Source organism: Oenanthe melanoleuca, chromosome 5, assembly GCF_029582105.1.
Source record: "Oenanthe melanoleuca isolate GR-GAL-2019-014 chromosome 5, OMel1.0, whole genome shotgun sequence".
In the NCBI taxonomy this organism is placed as follows: Eukaryota; Metazoa; Chordata; class Aves; order Passeriformes; family Muscicapidae; genus Oenanthe; species Oenanthe melanoleuca.
The window spans coordinates 17,397,208-17,409,314 of NC_079339.1; the positions used below are offsets into that span (position 1 = coordinate 17,397,208).

Below are 12,107 nucleotides of genomic sequence, written 5' to 3' on the forward strand. Positions count from 1 at the left end.
TAAATTGCCTGAAAGAAACAGCTCGAAAATATACTAGTATTGATCCTGAAACAGAAGAAGGAAAAACTCAATTAGCCCCCTTATTTGTGGGGCAATCCTCAGATGGTAATAGAAGGAAATTACAACAGGCTCAGGGACAAAACCAGCATGATTTTGGGAAGCTGTTAGATGTTGCTTGGGGAGCTTTTCAGAACAGAGAAAACCAGCAAGAAATAACTAAACAAAAAGCAGTTGGAGCTAATGAAGGAGTTTCTAGAAAAATGGTGCCCACAGGGAAGGGAAGGGGACAAGGATGTGGACAACCTGTGGCTGTCACCAACCAGGACTGAGGGGGACTGGAGGATTCTTCCCAGACACAACCTTTGCTTACAGCTAAGCTGGGGAACAAGGAGGTAGGATTTTTAGTAGATGCAGGAGCTAGTAACTTAGTGCTAAATACAGTAAGAGGAAACTTGAGTAATGATTTTCTAAAAATCGTTGGTGCAACAGGGAAGGGCAAAACTCAGCCATTTTTTAAGCTCATTCATTTTAAATTAGGAAAACAGTGGATGACCCACCAGTTTTTGCATCTACCTAATTTGCCAAAGCCTCTCCTCGAGAGAGAATTTTTTGGAAAAGCTAAATGCTGAAATCAAATTTTAAAATTGCAAAATATTGGTTATTATTCCAGAACTTAATTATGTGGAAGCCTCTATTTTTGTATTACAGCCTCTAAAACTGGACCTGATATATCTGCCAATATCACTTGAGGATGCCGTGATCCTGATAGTCTGGGCTGGAGAGGTGTCCAGGTGATCCAAAAGAGCAGAGCCTGTAAGAATTAAATTGAAACCTAGAGCAGGAGTGGCAAGACAAAAGCCTTTGAAAATAGAAAGTCATAAAGGGTTATAACCCCTTGTGGAAAAAGTTATAAAACATAGCCTATTGAAGGAATGTGAATCCAAATTTAATGCCCCTATTTTGCCAGTTAAGAATGCAAACTGAAGGAAAGGCTTACCAGTTGGTACAGGACCTTAGAGCCATAAAAAAAAGACAGTAAAAAATATACACCCAGTAGCGTCAAATCCTTATACCTTCCTAGCAATCTTGAGTGAAAAATTAATATGGTTTACAGTATTAGATTTGAAAGATGCCTTTTTCTGCATTCCTTTGAGTACTGAGAGTCAAGAGCTATTTGCTTTTGAATGGGAAAATCCAAACAGAGAGAGAAGCCGCCACCTGACTTGGATGGTTCTACCACAGGAGTTTAAAAACAACCCCACCATAGGCAAAAGAACTGGAGGAACGGAAAAAATCAGAACCATACTGGAGTCTTGTTACAGTATGCAGATGACATTCTGATAGCCACTGAAATTAAACAGCAACGTTGGGATCAGACTGTGGCCTCGCTGAATTTTCTGGGACTAACTGGATGCAGAGGATTCAAAGACAAATATTGCAGACCACGGTAACTCACTTGGGATTCAAAATTCTCCAAGGACAAAGGAGGCTGGGACAGGAATTAGAAGAAGCAGTTTACCAACACCCACTGCCACAAATGGTAAGAGACTCATGTACATTTCTTGGGATGGTGGGATGGTCTCCTGTGGATTAGCAACTGTGGGCTGCTAGTAAAGCCACTATATGAGCAGTTGAAGACAGCTCAGAAGGACTTTATAGTCTGCACTGATGATTCACGGGCTGCCTTTTTACAACTCTAGCAAGCCCTTACGCAGACCCTGCTTTGGGGCTCCCAGACCCCATGTGCCTGTTTGAACTATTTACCTATGAAAAGCATCACGTAGAACTGTAAGTGCTGTCACAGCTTCTGGGGGAGCAGAGGAGGGCTGTGGGCTACTTTTCAATGTAACAATGTCAGCCAAGGCTGGTCTAGTTGTCTGAGGGCAGTAGCAGCTATTGTTCTTTGATCCAGAGAGCTTGAAAACTGACTTTGGGATTGTTATTTGGAATTGTCATTTTTGTACCACACATGGTGCAGTTGGTACTCAAGCAAAACGGGGGCCACCGGCTCTCTCCCAGCTGGATGCTGAGGTACCAGGTAGTCTTGCTGGAGTGAGACAGTGTGACAATCAAAACAACTTCATCATTAACCCTGCAGTGTTCTTATCTGCCCAGTAAGTAGAAGGAACTCCAGAGTGTGACTATGTTTTGCTTTGTTTCCTTACAAACTATAGAAGCAGCGTATTCCAGCAGACCCAACTTGGCAAGTCCTGACTGAGAGTTGTTTACTGGTGGGAGCAGCTTTGTCCAAAATGGAAAAGGACTATCTGGATGTGCAGTGACTGCACAATATGAGGTAATTGACTCAGGGGCACTCCCTCCAATGTGATTGCACTCACTCGAGATTTGGAATTGAGAACAGAAAAAGGAGTTAACATTTGGACTGACTCAAAATACAAACATTTTGGAGTGGTACATGCACACAGGGCCTTCTGGAAAGAAAGAGGCCTTTTGACATCTCAAGGCACATCAATCAAAAATGGAAAACAAATCTCAGATTTACTCAAAAGTATCCAGAAACCAGCAGAGGTTGCTCTTATGCACTGCAGTGCACACCAAGCAGGTAGGACCAAACTGGAACTGGGGAATTATTTAGCCAATAAGGCTGCCAAAGGGGCTGCAGAAAAAGGCACTAGAGAAAACATACCATTAATAGCCCTGCCAGAGATACCTCTCCCAGTAGAGAAATCAGAGTATAGTGCTAGGGACTGTCTATTAATTGAAACCTTAGAGGCAAAATTTGATCCACGAGGCTGGGCAGTTACTCCAACCAGGCAAATAATAGTCCCAGAACCGATCTTGTGTGAAATAGTGGATTGTGAACATAAAGCCACTCATTAGTGGACTGAAAAACTTTTGAAACATTTGCAAAAATCTCTTATTGGGTTTAAAATGGCTCAGACTGTACAATCAAAAACCCAACAATGTATAATTTATAAGAGAAACAACCCTAACACAGCTAATAAAATAATGCTAGGAGCCATGCAATCTGGCAATGTTCCAGATGAATATTGGCAGATTAATTTCACTAAATTACCCAGAAAAGAGGGGTGTTAACACCTCCTAGTTCTGGTGGATAACTTTTCTGCATGGCCAGAAGCCTTTCCTTGTTGCACCAACCACGCTAGGTAAGTGACTAAAATACTGTTGAATCAAATAATAACTAGATTTGGGGCACCTTTGGGAATGTTATCAGCCAGTAGCTCCCACTTTAATGCAGAAGTGGTACAATAGGCTAGGAAAGTCTTGGAAAGAATTGCTTTGGATCTTCATACCCCTTACAGGCCCCAAGCTAGTGGCAAAGTAGACTGAATGAATTATACAAATTGCAATTGGGTAAAATATGTTAGGAAACCTCCAGGACAGGAGTCCCAGCCTTACCTGTTGCTGTCCTACAAACTAGAATTCAGCTGTGGGACACCAGCAAAATAATCCTCTATGAGTTCCTATATGCTCAACTCTACCACACATTCCAGCAGACACAAACCTAAAAGGAGGGGTCAACTTGAATAATTGCCTCATTTCTCTTCATTAAACTTCATGGGATTTACAGTAAGCAGTGGTGCTCCAGAACTGACAGGACTGGACACACCAGCACACAAGTTCCAACCAGGAGACTGGGTCTTCTTCAAAGACTGAGGAACCTCTCTGCTCCAGTCAAAGCGGAGAGAACCTCTCCAGCTCCTAGTGACAACATTAACTGCATTGAAACTGGGCAGAGTAAAATCACAGATACATTATTCCAGAACTAAAAGAGCCAAATGCCCTCAAGTAATCAAGAAACCCAAGATGCCTAAGTCTTGTTTTGCTGTCAAAGTGGTAGAGTGTCTACGGATATCCAGGAAATTTGGAAACAAACTCAGATTTTACATCACACAGCTCCAGACGACAGCTCCTGTGGATCTGAAGAAATCTGGACCAAATTTACTTCATTATTACCCAGCTGGACTTGGTTATCTGTTTGTAACTGTTTATCACCACAATAATTGCTATGTGTGTTTTAGCTTGCTTGTTGTAATGTTTTATGCTATAAAATGAAAACAAGGTATTAAGAGGCTAGTTCCCATAAGGAACTTAATCACAAGAAAAGGGGGGACTTGATAAGGACAGTAGAACAGAACAACATTTTACTCTTAGCAAACAAAGAGAAGTAGATGAGACTGACAAAACAGAAGTCAAGAGGATGCCAAAGAACCATAAAAGGATTTTCAATAAGGGTGTGACTATGTAAAATGAAGTAATCTATATACATCAAGTAAACAGAGACAGCTAATGAATATTTAATCAGTGTACAAGATAAAATCTCTGCTTAGCCAACACTCAGGGCACTCAATTAATTAGAGGAAGGATTGTCTGAGTGACAATGCTCTGCAATAAAGCAGATAAATAAATATCTGCAATAAAATAGATGCCTGTTTTCTAACACTCAAAACTGTGTTAGAAAGTTTCTATGGCTGATTTTGGTATCTAAACTCCAACTGGCCATGCATAAGGAACAAGGTGTTTCACAAGGCCAGTTCTGCAGGGTGTCCAGCACCCCATCATGATGCCAAGCAAAATGCACTTAAACTGCTGTGGTAAAGCACACTGAGTCTAGTTTGAACAGAAAGGGGGAAAAGCTACCAAGTTCCTAAGTAGGACTCTAATTACAGGAATATGTAAAGTTTAACCTCAGGAAAGATGCAGATTATGATCCTAGCCTTTAATGTTACAAACAGTGCCAAAATATTGCGTATGTTCAAAGCAAAAGTCACTTGAACATTTAACAGCACTTGAAGAGCAGCAAGCCCTACTTTGCTAGAAAAGAATAACATCTTTAATTGAGCATTTAAAAAGTGACCAGGGCTTGACAAGGGTAGATTCCTAGCATTACTTGAAATGGAGACCATTTAAATAATTTTGTGTTATATTTCATTAAGCTGAAACATTCAAAACCAAGGTAGAGCACAAAGCACGGCAAAGATAAAGTGATCTGCCCAAGGTCACCTGAAAATTTTTCTGAGAGGCAAGAAGATAAACTAATATTCTAACAAATCTCTAAGACCTGAGCAGAAAGGCAGCCTTTCCTCTAACATTTTATCTTGGGGTGATTAAGATCATATACAGGTACAAACATATGCAAAGACTATGCTTATCCCTGAAAAAAAAAATGCAAGCAAGTATCTTCTGAGTTTCCCAAACAAATGATGTTCTATAGCAAAAATTGTGTGTATACAAATCAGAAATGAGTCAGTTAAATGCTAAGGCTGTGCTCTGTCACTAAAACAGAATGTTTTCTTGGACTGAATAAATGTCCCCATCATATTTAAAATTAAGCTAATCAATTTTTGTATTGTAAAATAACCCCGTCCAGAAACTTGATGAACCACATGACATGCCTTCCAAGGACTCTATTGTTAAAGATGCCTTTTTTACTGAAATTTCAATAATTAATCATGTTTTGGGGTAGTTTTATTTCTGTGTGGCTTACCCTTTGATGATCTAATTTACATTTATAATGATCTATTCCCTTGTGGATTAATTGCTTGTGTTATTTTCTCTATTAATCAGACATCAACATTTGCATTACAGATGACTGTTTGCATTATTTTCACACTACTAAATCTGGCAGCATGGTACTAATGATAAATCCTTTCCTAAGTTCCAGACATGAGATAGCATATTAGTCCTTTTAAACAGAGGCATTTTTAGGATCTTAGCACTCCTGAAGTACCTAGTCATTTTGCAGTATTAGCCACATATATTGACTATGTCTAAGAATTGATTTTCTTTATGCAAACCATAAATGCACTAATATTTTGTTCAGCCATTGCTGTCAAATAAGCCCTGAGCAAAGGGCAGAGGGTTATGAATCTGAGACTATCAGAGACTTTTTTCCTAAATCCCCGTGTACCCTTAAAAGAGTTTCACACCTTTCAGCTACTCACTGCAACTCCTTCCTGGGTGTTCCTCACAGTGTTGTCTGAAGAGCTGCTTTTTGTCAAAACTGCATATTCACACTTAGGAAAAATAAATTATCAGTGCTAGTACAAAGCAGCAAATCATTGACCTGAGCTAGGCAACCTGATTGTGCCTGGAGGAGATAAGGAAGTACTCACACACACTGCTCTGTCCACAGGGCACTGAGGCAGCAGCTTTTGCCAGCTGGCTGTGCACAGCCACCTCCTGGAACACACCTGGACCCTGCAGGGTGCACTCTGCTCCCAGAGGGTGGCACTGCATTCAGCCCTGGTGCCTTGCTCATGGTTCTCTCCACTGCTTCAGACACACAGGCCGACAGGGAGAGGGAGGAAAAGCCTGGCTAAAACTGCCCAAACTTAGCTGCAGCATCCTCTCTTATCTGTATGGAATTGGGAGCAATAGCAGCTGCAGTGATGCTCTCCCTGGGCTGCTACTCTGACACAGAGTTTGGGCATGGTAAGGTTGTTCTTTGCACAGGAACACAAAGTACTTCACAAGTCCTAAACATTCTCACATTCAAGGACCTTCAAGGCCAAACCATGTCAGATTATTAAGAGACATATTGTTTCCATACAGAAGCATCACTGCCCATCTGAATCAGCAGCTTCAATAGCAGACTTGCAACCCTCCAATTTTGCTCTGCTCTGCCAGTTCTCACTTCTACAGCAGCAGAGAACAACTTGGAAACACAAAATAGCTAAATAGGTAAAATGCCAGCATCAGGAGCATAAACAAATGGTGCATCACAAGCAAACATGGTGGTAGCCATACTTCATACAGTACAAGAAAATTCCCAGCAGACCTGTCACACACATCTGAAACTCCTCACCTGCAGCTCTTCTCCTCTTCTCCTTTAACTAGCATTTACAACTGCTGCCTTGAAACCTGTCACAGGAGAAGCAGTCCTGTGCTTGCTCCAGACATTTCCAAGCCACATCTTTCATTCTGGGATGGTTAACATTTCCTCGATGTGACTCCAGTCAGACAGGAACAGATAAAGACCTCCTCTGCCCATTGCTACACAGGAACCTCTTCCCTATCCCATTAAAAAAAAAATAATAATAAAAAAATCCATTCTACCTTGTGACACTCCACACTGCACAGTGTGCACAAGCAGGACTGTCAGTTGTGGAGTTCAAGAGTGACTCCTGAGGAGGTGTCTTACAAGGAAACACAAATTGAAGGAGATCTACTACATCTCAAAGTGATTAAGTCCTTTCTAACACATTATTCAGCTCCTTCCCTGTGTTTGTGCCAAAACACAATCTATTCCATCCCCAAACAGCATTATTTTTTTTTTCTGCAGACATAAGGAGGACTGCTTATAGTATAAAGTACTTTTTAGGGAAGTAAATGTCTCAAGGTGGTCCTCAGTAAGAACAGCTTCAAATTAGCCTGCTCAGCATAAGGCATCTGCTGCAAAACATGAAGCATTAAAGTACTGGCTTGACAGGGGCTCAACTAGGCAATAGCTGGGAATGTTACTTCAATAAACCATTTACGGAATGCCCTCATTTTCCACCCCATGAATATAGTCCCTGCCTTGACTTCATGGTGTGATTAGTAATGCTGAGCAAATCTACTCATTTTGGACACAAATAATACCTTTGTACCTGCTGGCAGATGTTGTGCAGAAAGTTGCTCATTTCACAGCATAAAGCTTTTCATAGATAGTTCATTCCTTGTAGCATATTGTTGGAATTATGTCATTCCTGCATTGTATCAGTTCTTCCCCATCTCTTCATACCCTTTAAATTACACCTCTGGTCTTGCATCATATTCCTGGGGTCATTAAGTACCTGAACTGTAAATATTCCTATTTTCTGCCACAAGAGAACAGAGGAAATTGTGCAAGGCGGGTCAAAGTAGACTTCTCTAACAAGAAATGAAAGCTGGGACTTTGTGTGCAGCTCCAAAACTTGTGCTACTGAGCTGCCATAATGACATATTACCTCCCATTAATCTGCAATTAAACACTGACAGAGACTGTCAATCTAATACCCTATCCATTCAGCAGAACTAAATGTACCATTTCTGTCCCCAACACCATTCCTATGACTAAAACTCTTCAAAATAAAATTAAATGTGAGATTTAATGGAGCAAGGAAGAGTCCAAATTCCGAATTAAGAAGGAGCGAGATGACTGTGTTTATAGCCTCACCACATCTGTGACTGCAAAGGCTGAGAAAACAACGGCTCTGCAGGAATATATGCAAGCTCAGAAATCATCTGCTAACACCTACAGCAAACTAGTTTGTTGTCACAAATCGCCCTGGTACAACCAGCTCCTTGCTATCTGTATGTGCTCACTGCCTCAGAGACACAGTCCTTCTCAGGGCTGTCCTGTCCAAAGTGCTCCTTGGTGTCCCTTACCCTGTCCCCAAAGCACACTGCATTCCCCACGGCTCACTGACCCAGCTGGGCACAACGTGTAAGGTCAACACTCTCACACATGCACAGCTGAGAGACAGCAGTGCTTGAGCATCACTGCAGGCTTCAGATGAGACACAAGATAGAGAACTGCACAGCCCAGGGGATGGAGCCCAGGCTGAGATTCCCTGTCTCCCCTGCTGGAGCTGCAGAAAGACATTCCCTTTCCCCACCGCAGTGCCACCGGAGTTACTGTCCAGTGGCTGCTGCTTCACTCTGCTGGTGGGAGCGTTCGTGCAAGTGCTGCCAGCTCTGCTCTGGGTAGAATCCATCAGGACAGATCAACCCAAAAGCTGCAAATTGTTTAAAATAAATTGATAGATTCAGCTTCCTGCAGACTGCCCTGCTGTCAGATCTCTGTGGGATTGTCACCAGCTCTGAAAAGCTCTGATGGGTAGTGACATCCTAGCTGACACAGCTGGAGCCAGAAGGGGACATCTGGTAAGAGCTGGAGGCCTGATTCCAGGAAAACATGCCTGCTCAGGGGGAAAAGGAGGTTCCCAAGTGCTGTTCTGAGTGGAAACTTTACCAACACAACTGCTGTCTTAAATGACACCATGAGGCTGTGAGTGCTCCAGGGCTGAACTCAGACACAACTGGCTCTCTACATACCCTGCAGCCAGTGCAGACACTGACATCTGAGCATGACTTATTCACCCTAAAATAAGCACACGAAATAGCTTGACTGAAGCACTTTCTGGCCTAGATGCTTTAATTTCAGACAGCTAGAGACAGACGAGATGAATGCCACAGATGAACTGAGCCCTGCTGTGATGGGATTCAGCACTCAGGGCTGCAGCAGAACATGTACATCCACTGAGTGACTTTAGGTATCCTTCCCAAACACATCATAACCCTCAGCTCAATTTCAGTGCTACTCAGCAACTTGTACAGCTCCTTATATTCTGCAAGCATTAAGGAATTTTAAAAATTCAAACCAAATAAAGAATCACAAACACACAAATGACCTCGACGTTCTTCACAATGTGCCAATCCTGCTGCACTAAAAGCACAGCAGCCATTCCAGAAGAGCATGGGAACACCTAAATGCTGAGTTTGAAACTGCTTCTGCTTTTCCTGCTCCCACACAACTGGTAACTCTGGGATCCCACCCACACCCAGCTGAGAACTCAGCAGAAACTGTTTCTTGTGACAGGACTGTCACTTTCCCAATGGCACAAATGCTGCTACAGGCAAAATTAACCCCAGTAAATGAGATAGCTGACTACACTTGGTTATCTGAACAGTGCTCTCTCTTTTAACCAGCTACAAATCTTCATTTTTCCTGCTTTTGGTTTGGTTTTTCTTTTAACTAAACTCCTGACAACTAAGGAACAACCAGACATGCCATGCTGCCAGGCACAGGCTTCTAAAGCCATTGGGCACCTAAACTTAGAAGCCATTCATGAGTCTGAATCAGGGAGCTGATGTCTGGGGAATGAATGCAGTATAGCAAATAAAGCAGTACTTTTTCAATAGGAAAACAGAGAAACATCCAGAAAATAAAGACCTGGCCTACAATGGCCCTAAATTTATAGTTTACATACAAAATCAAAAGTCACCAATTCCTAGCACAACCATACTGTAAGCATTAGCAACAAGGACACAGTCAGCTAAATAAACATTTTCAGAGTTAGCACACTGCATTAATTGAGTGCATATTTCCAAAATCAATATAGTTCACCAGAAAAAAAATGCCCTTTTGGATGTGGACTGTGTACATGGCTACTTTCTCCTGCCTGCAGGGACAGAGCTGCAAGGCATGGTAGGAAGTACAGAGAAGTACATATGATTCACATGGTGATGTAACAGCATTGCCAACTCCCACAAAAAATTCACCAATCACAGTATTTAGCACTTGCAGGACATTGCAATAGTCCTTGAGGTCAAATGAGGAGCTCCTCCAGCTCTATTATTTTTAGGTCTGCTAATTTAATCAGAGTTCTAGGACCCTGAAGCAAAATACTCTCTAATTATCTGACTTGGAGATTTTTTTCTCAAAATGGGGCTTGTGAAGATATTCTCCTCCACCTTATGACAGACCTGTGCCCACAACATTCAAGCTCTGGCATTTCTTGTTCAACTTCTGTAATGTTCTCAGTTTTCCTCCAGCATTATTTTTTCACTCTGCATACCAAAGGGCCATACAGGAGAAAAAGTGCAAAGGCTGAATGGAAAAACTCATAAGGAAGGTGGGTAGTGATTACTTTAGCTGTGAAAGAGGAACAATGGAGGAGTCAATGTCTCAGCACACAGGAAAGTGTACGAAGGTGAACACATTTTTATGTGTCCTCACAACCACATTGTGAGCCTCCCACTCCTGCCAACAAAGCATAAAGGTCAAAAGAGAAATTAAACCCAAGATATATTTTTCTGATAATTTTTCTTTTTTTTTTTTTTTTTTTTTAAGAACCTCATGATTTAGTTTGATTTGATCTCTTGAGTTCAGCAATGTTTATGGAACCCTTCAAGTAACCGAGGGCAGCTTCTACCCCCTTCATATCAAAGACAACATCTTACCAAAATACCTGGTAGAGAGATGCATCCCTTCTGACTGCAACTAAGACAGCAAGGCCCTATCTCCTATTTGCAAGTGCAAAAGCCCACAGGGCTCGCCTGTGCATCCAGCATAAGACCCCTGGATGAAACACAATGTCTGCACATACAGGGCAAGATACCATAAGGAAAAGTGAGCAGATTCAGACCTTGTTTGAAGTCCTTTGTATTAGTGGTGAGGAAGAGAAGGCTGTCGTCATTGTTAAAAACTTCCAAGAAATAACTAACTCTCAGAATTATTTCTTTGTAAATATTTTTGGGAAAGCTTTCATTTGAAAGAATGTTCCTATGCACCCTCCAGTCCTTTTCCCCATGGGAAACCTGTTCACAATACAAACTGCAGTGGCTACAGAGAGACAGTGTTTACAGAAAGAAAATACCAGGCATGAAACCTAGGCCAGTGCTGAGGCTACCACTCTGCCCCCATAAGGGCATTCACCCCAGAAACCCCACTTCTCCTTAATGCAAGGCTACAGCTGTTCCAGACAAAGAAAAGCCAACACTCCATTCCAAAGAAGCAACATTTTAAGAAAATTCAAAGCAGCATATTTTCAAGCTCACATCTTTGCTTGCTTAAATCCCCTACAATCCCCATCCATGCTCAAAGGTCCCAAACCCTATAGGTGAGACTGCAGAGGGGGTCCAAAGCTCACCAAACATGAACTTACAACAGAACCACCACTAATGGATGGGCTACCTGGGAAAAGAGCCCAACATCAGCAAGTGTGTACTTTGTATGCTCTTCCACTGTCGGACACCATGAGTGAAATAACAAATGATATATCCAGGACACTGTATTTAAATGCCTTTTCCTCTGCCTTTTTCCTATCTTCCTTTTCTTGGCACACAGAGTAATTCATCAGAGCGCAATCCTGGGAGGTTTCGATTCCAACACTTCAGTTTACAGCAAGTTTTGGCAAGTACTTGTACATGTGGACAAGCAGACCATGTCAGAAGAGCCTAAGCCCTCAGCAAAGCCTGGCAGTGATGCTCAGCACCTCCCTGCTGCAGAGAAGCTGAGCAGCTGGTCTCAGGGTTTAGCACAGGACTCGGGTACCCATGCTTTAAAATCCCTGTCTGGCTTGGGGCAACTCACTCCATCCCCCTTGTGCCTTAAGTCCCCACTGTAGGCTGCAGACACTGATCTCTTCTCCTGTACC

The 12,107-nt window shown here is 42.2% G+C and overlaps 1 protein-coding gene across 6 annotated transcripts in view; it reads right to left on the reverse strand.

The window, feature by feature from the left end:
• The window catches only part of TSPAN4 (tetraspanin 4), a 412,521-nt gene that overhangs the window by 279,541 nt on the left and 120,873 nt on the right, over nucleotides 1–12,107 (reverse strand). The window lies entirely within an intron of this gene.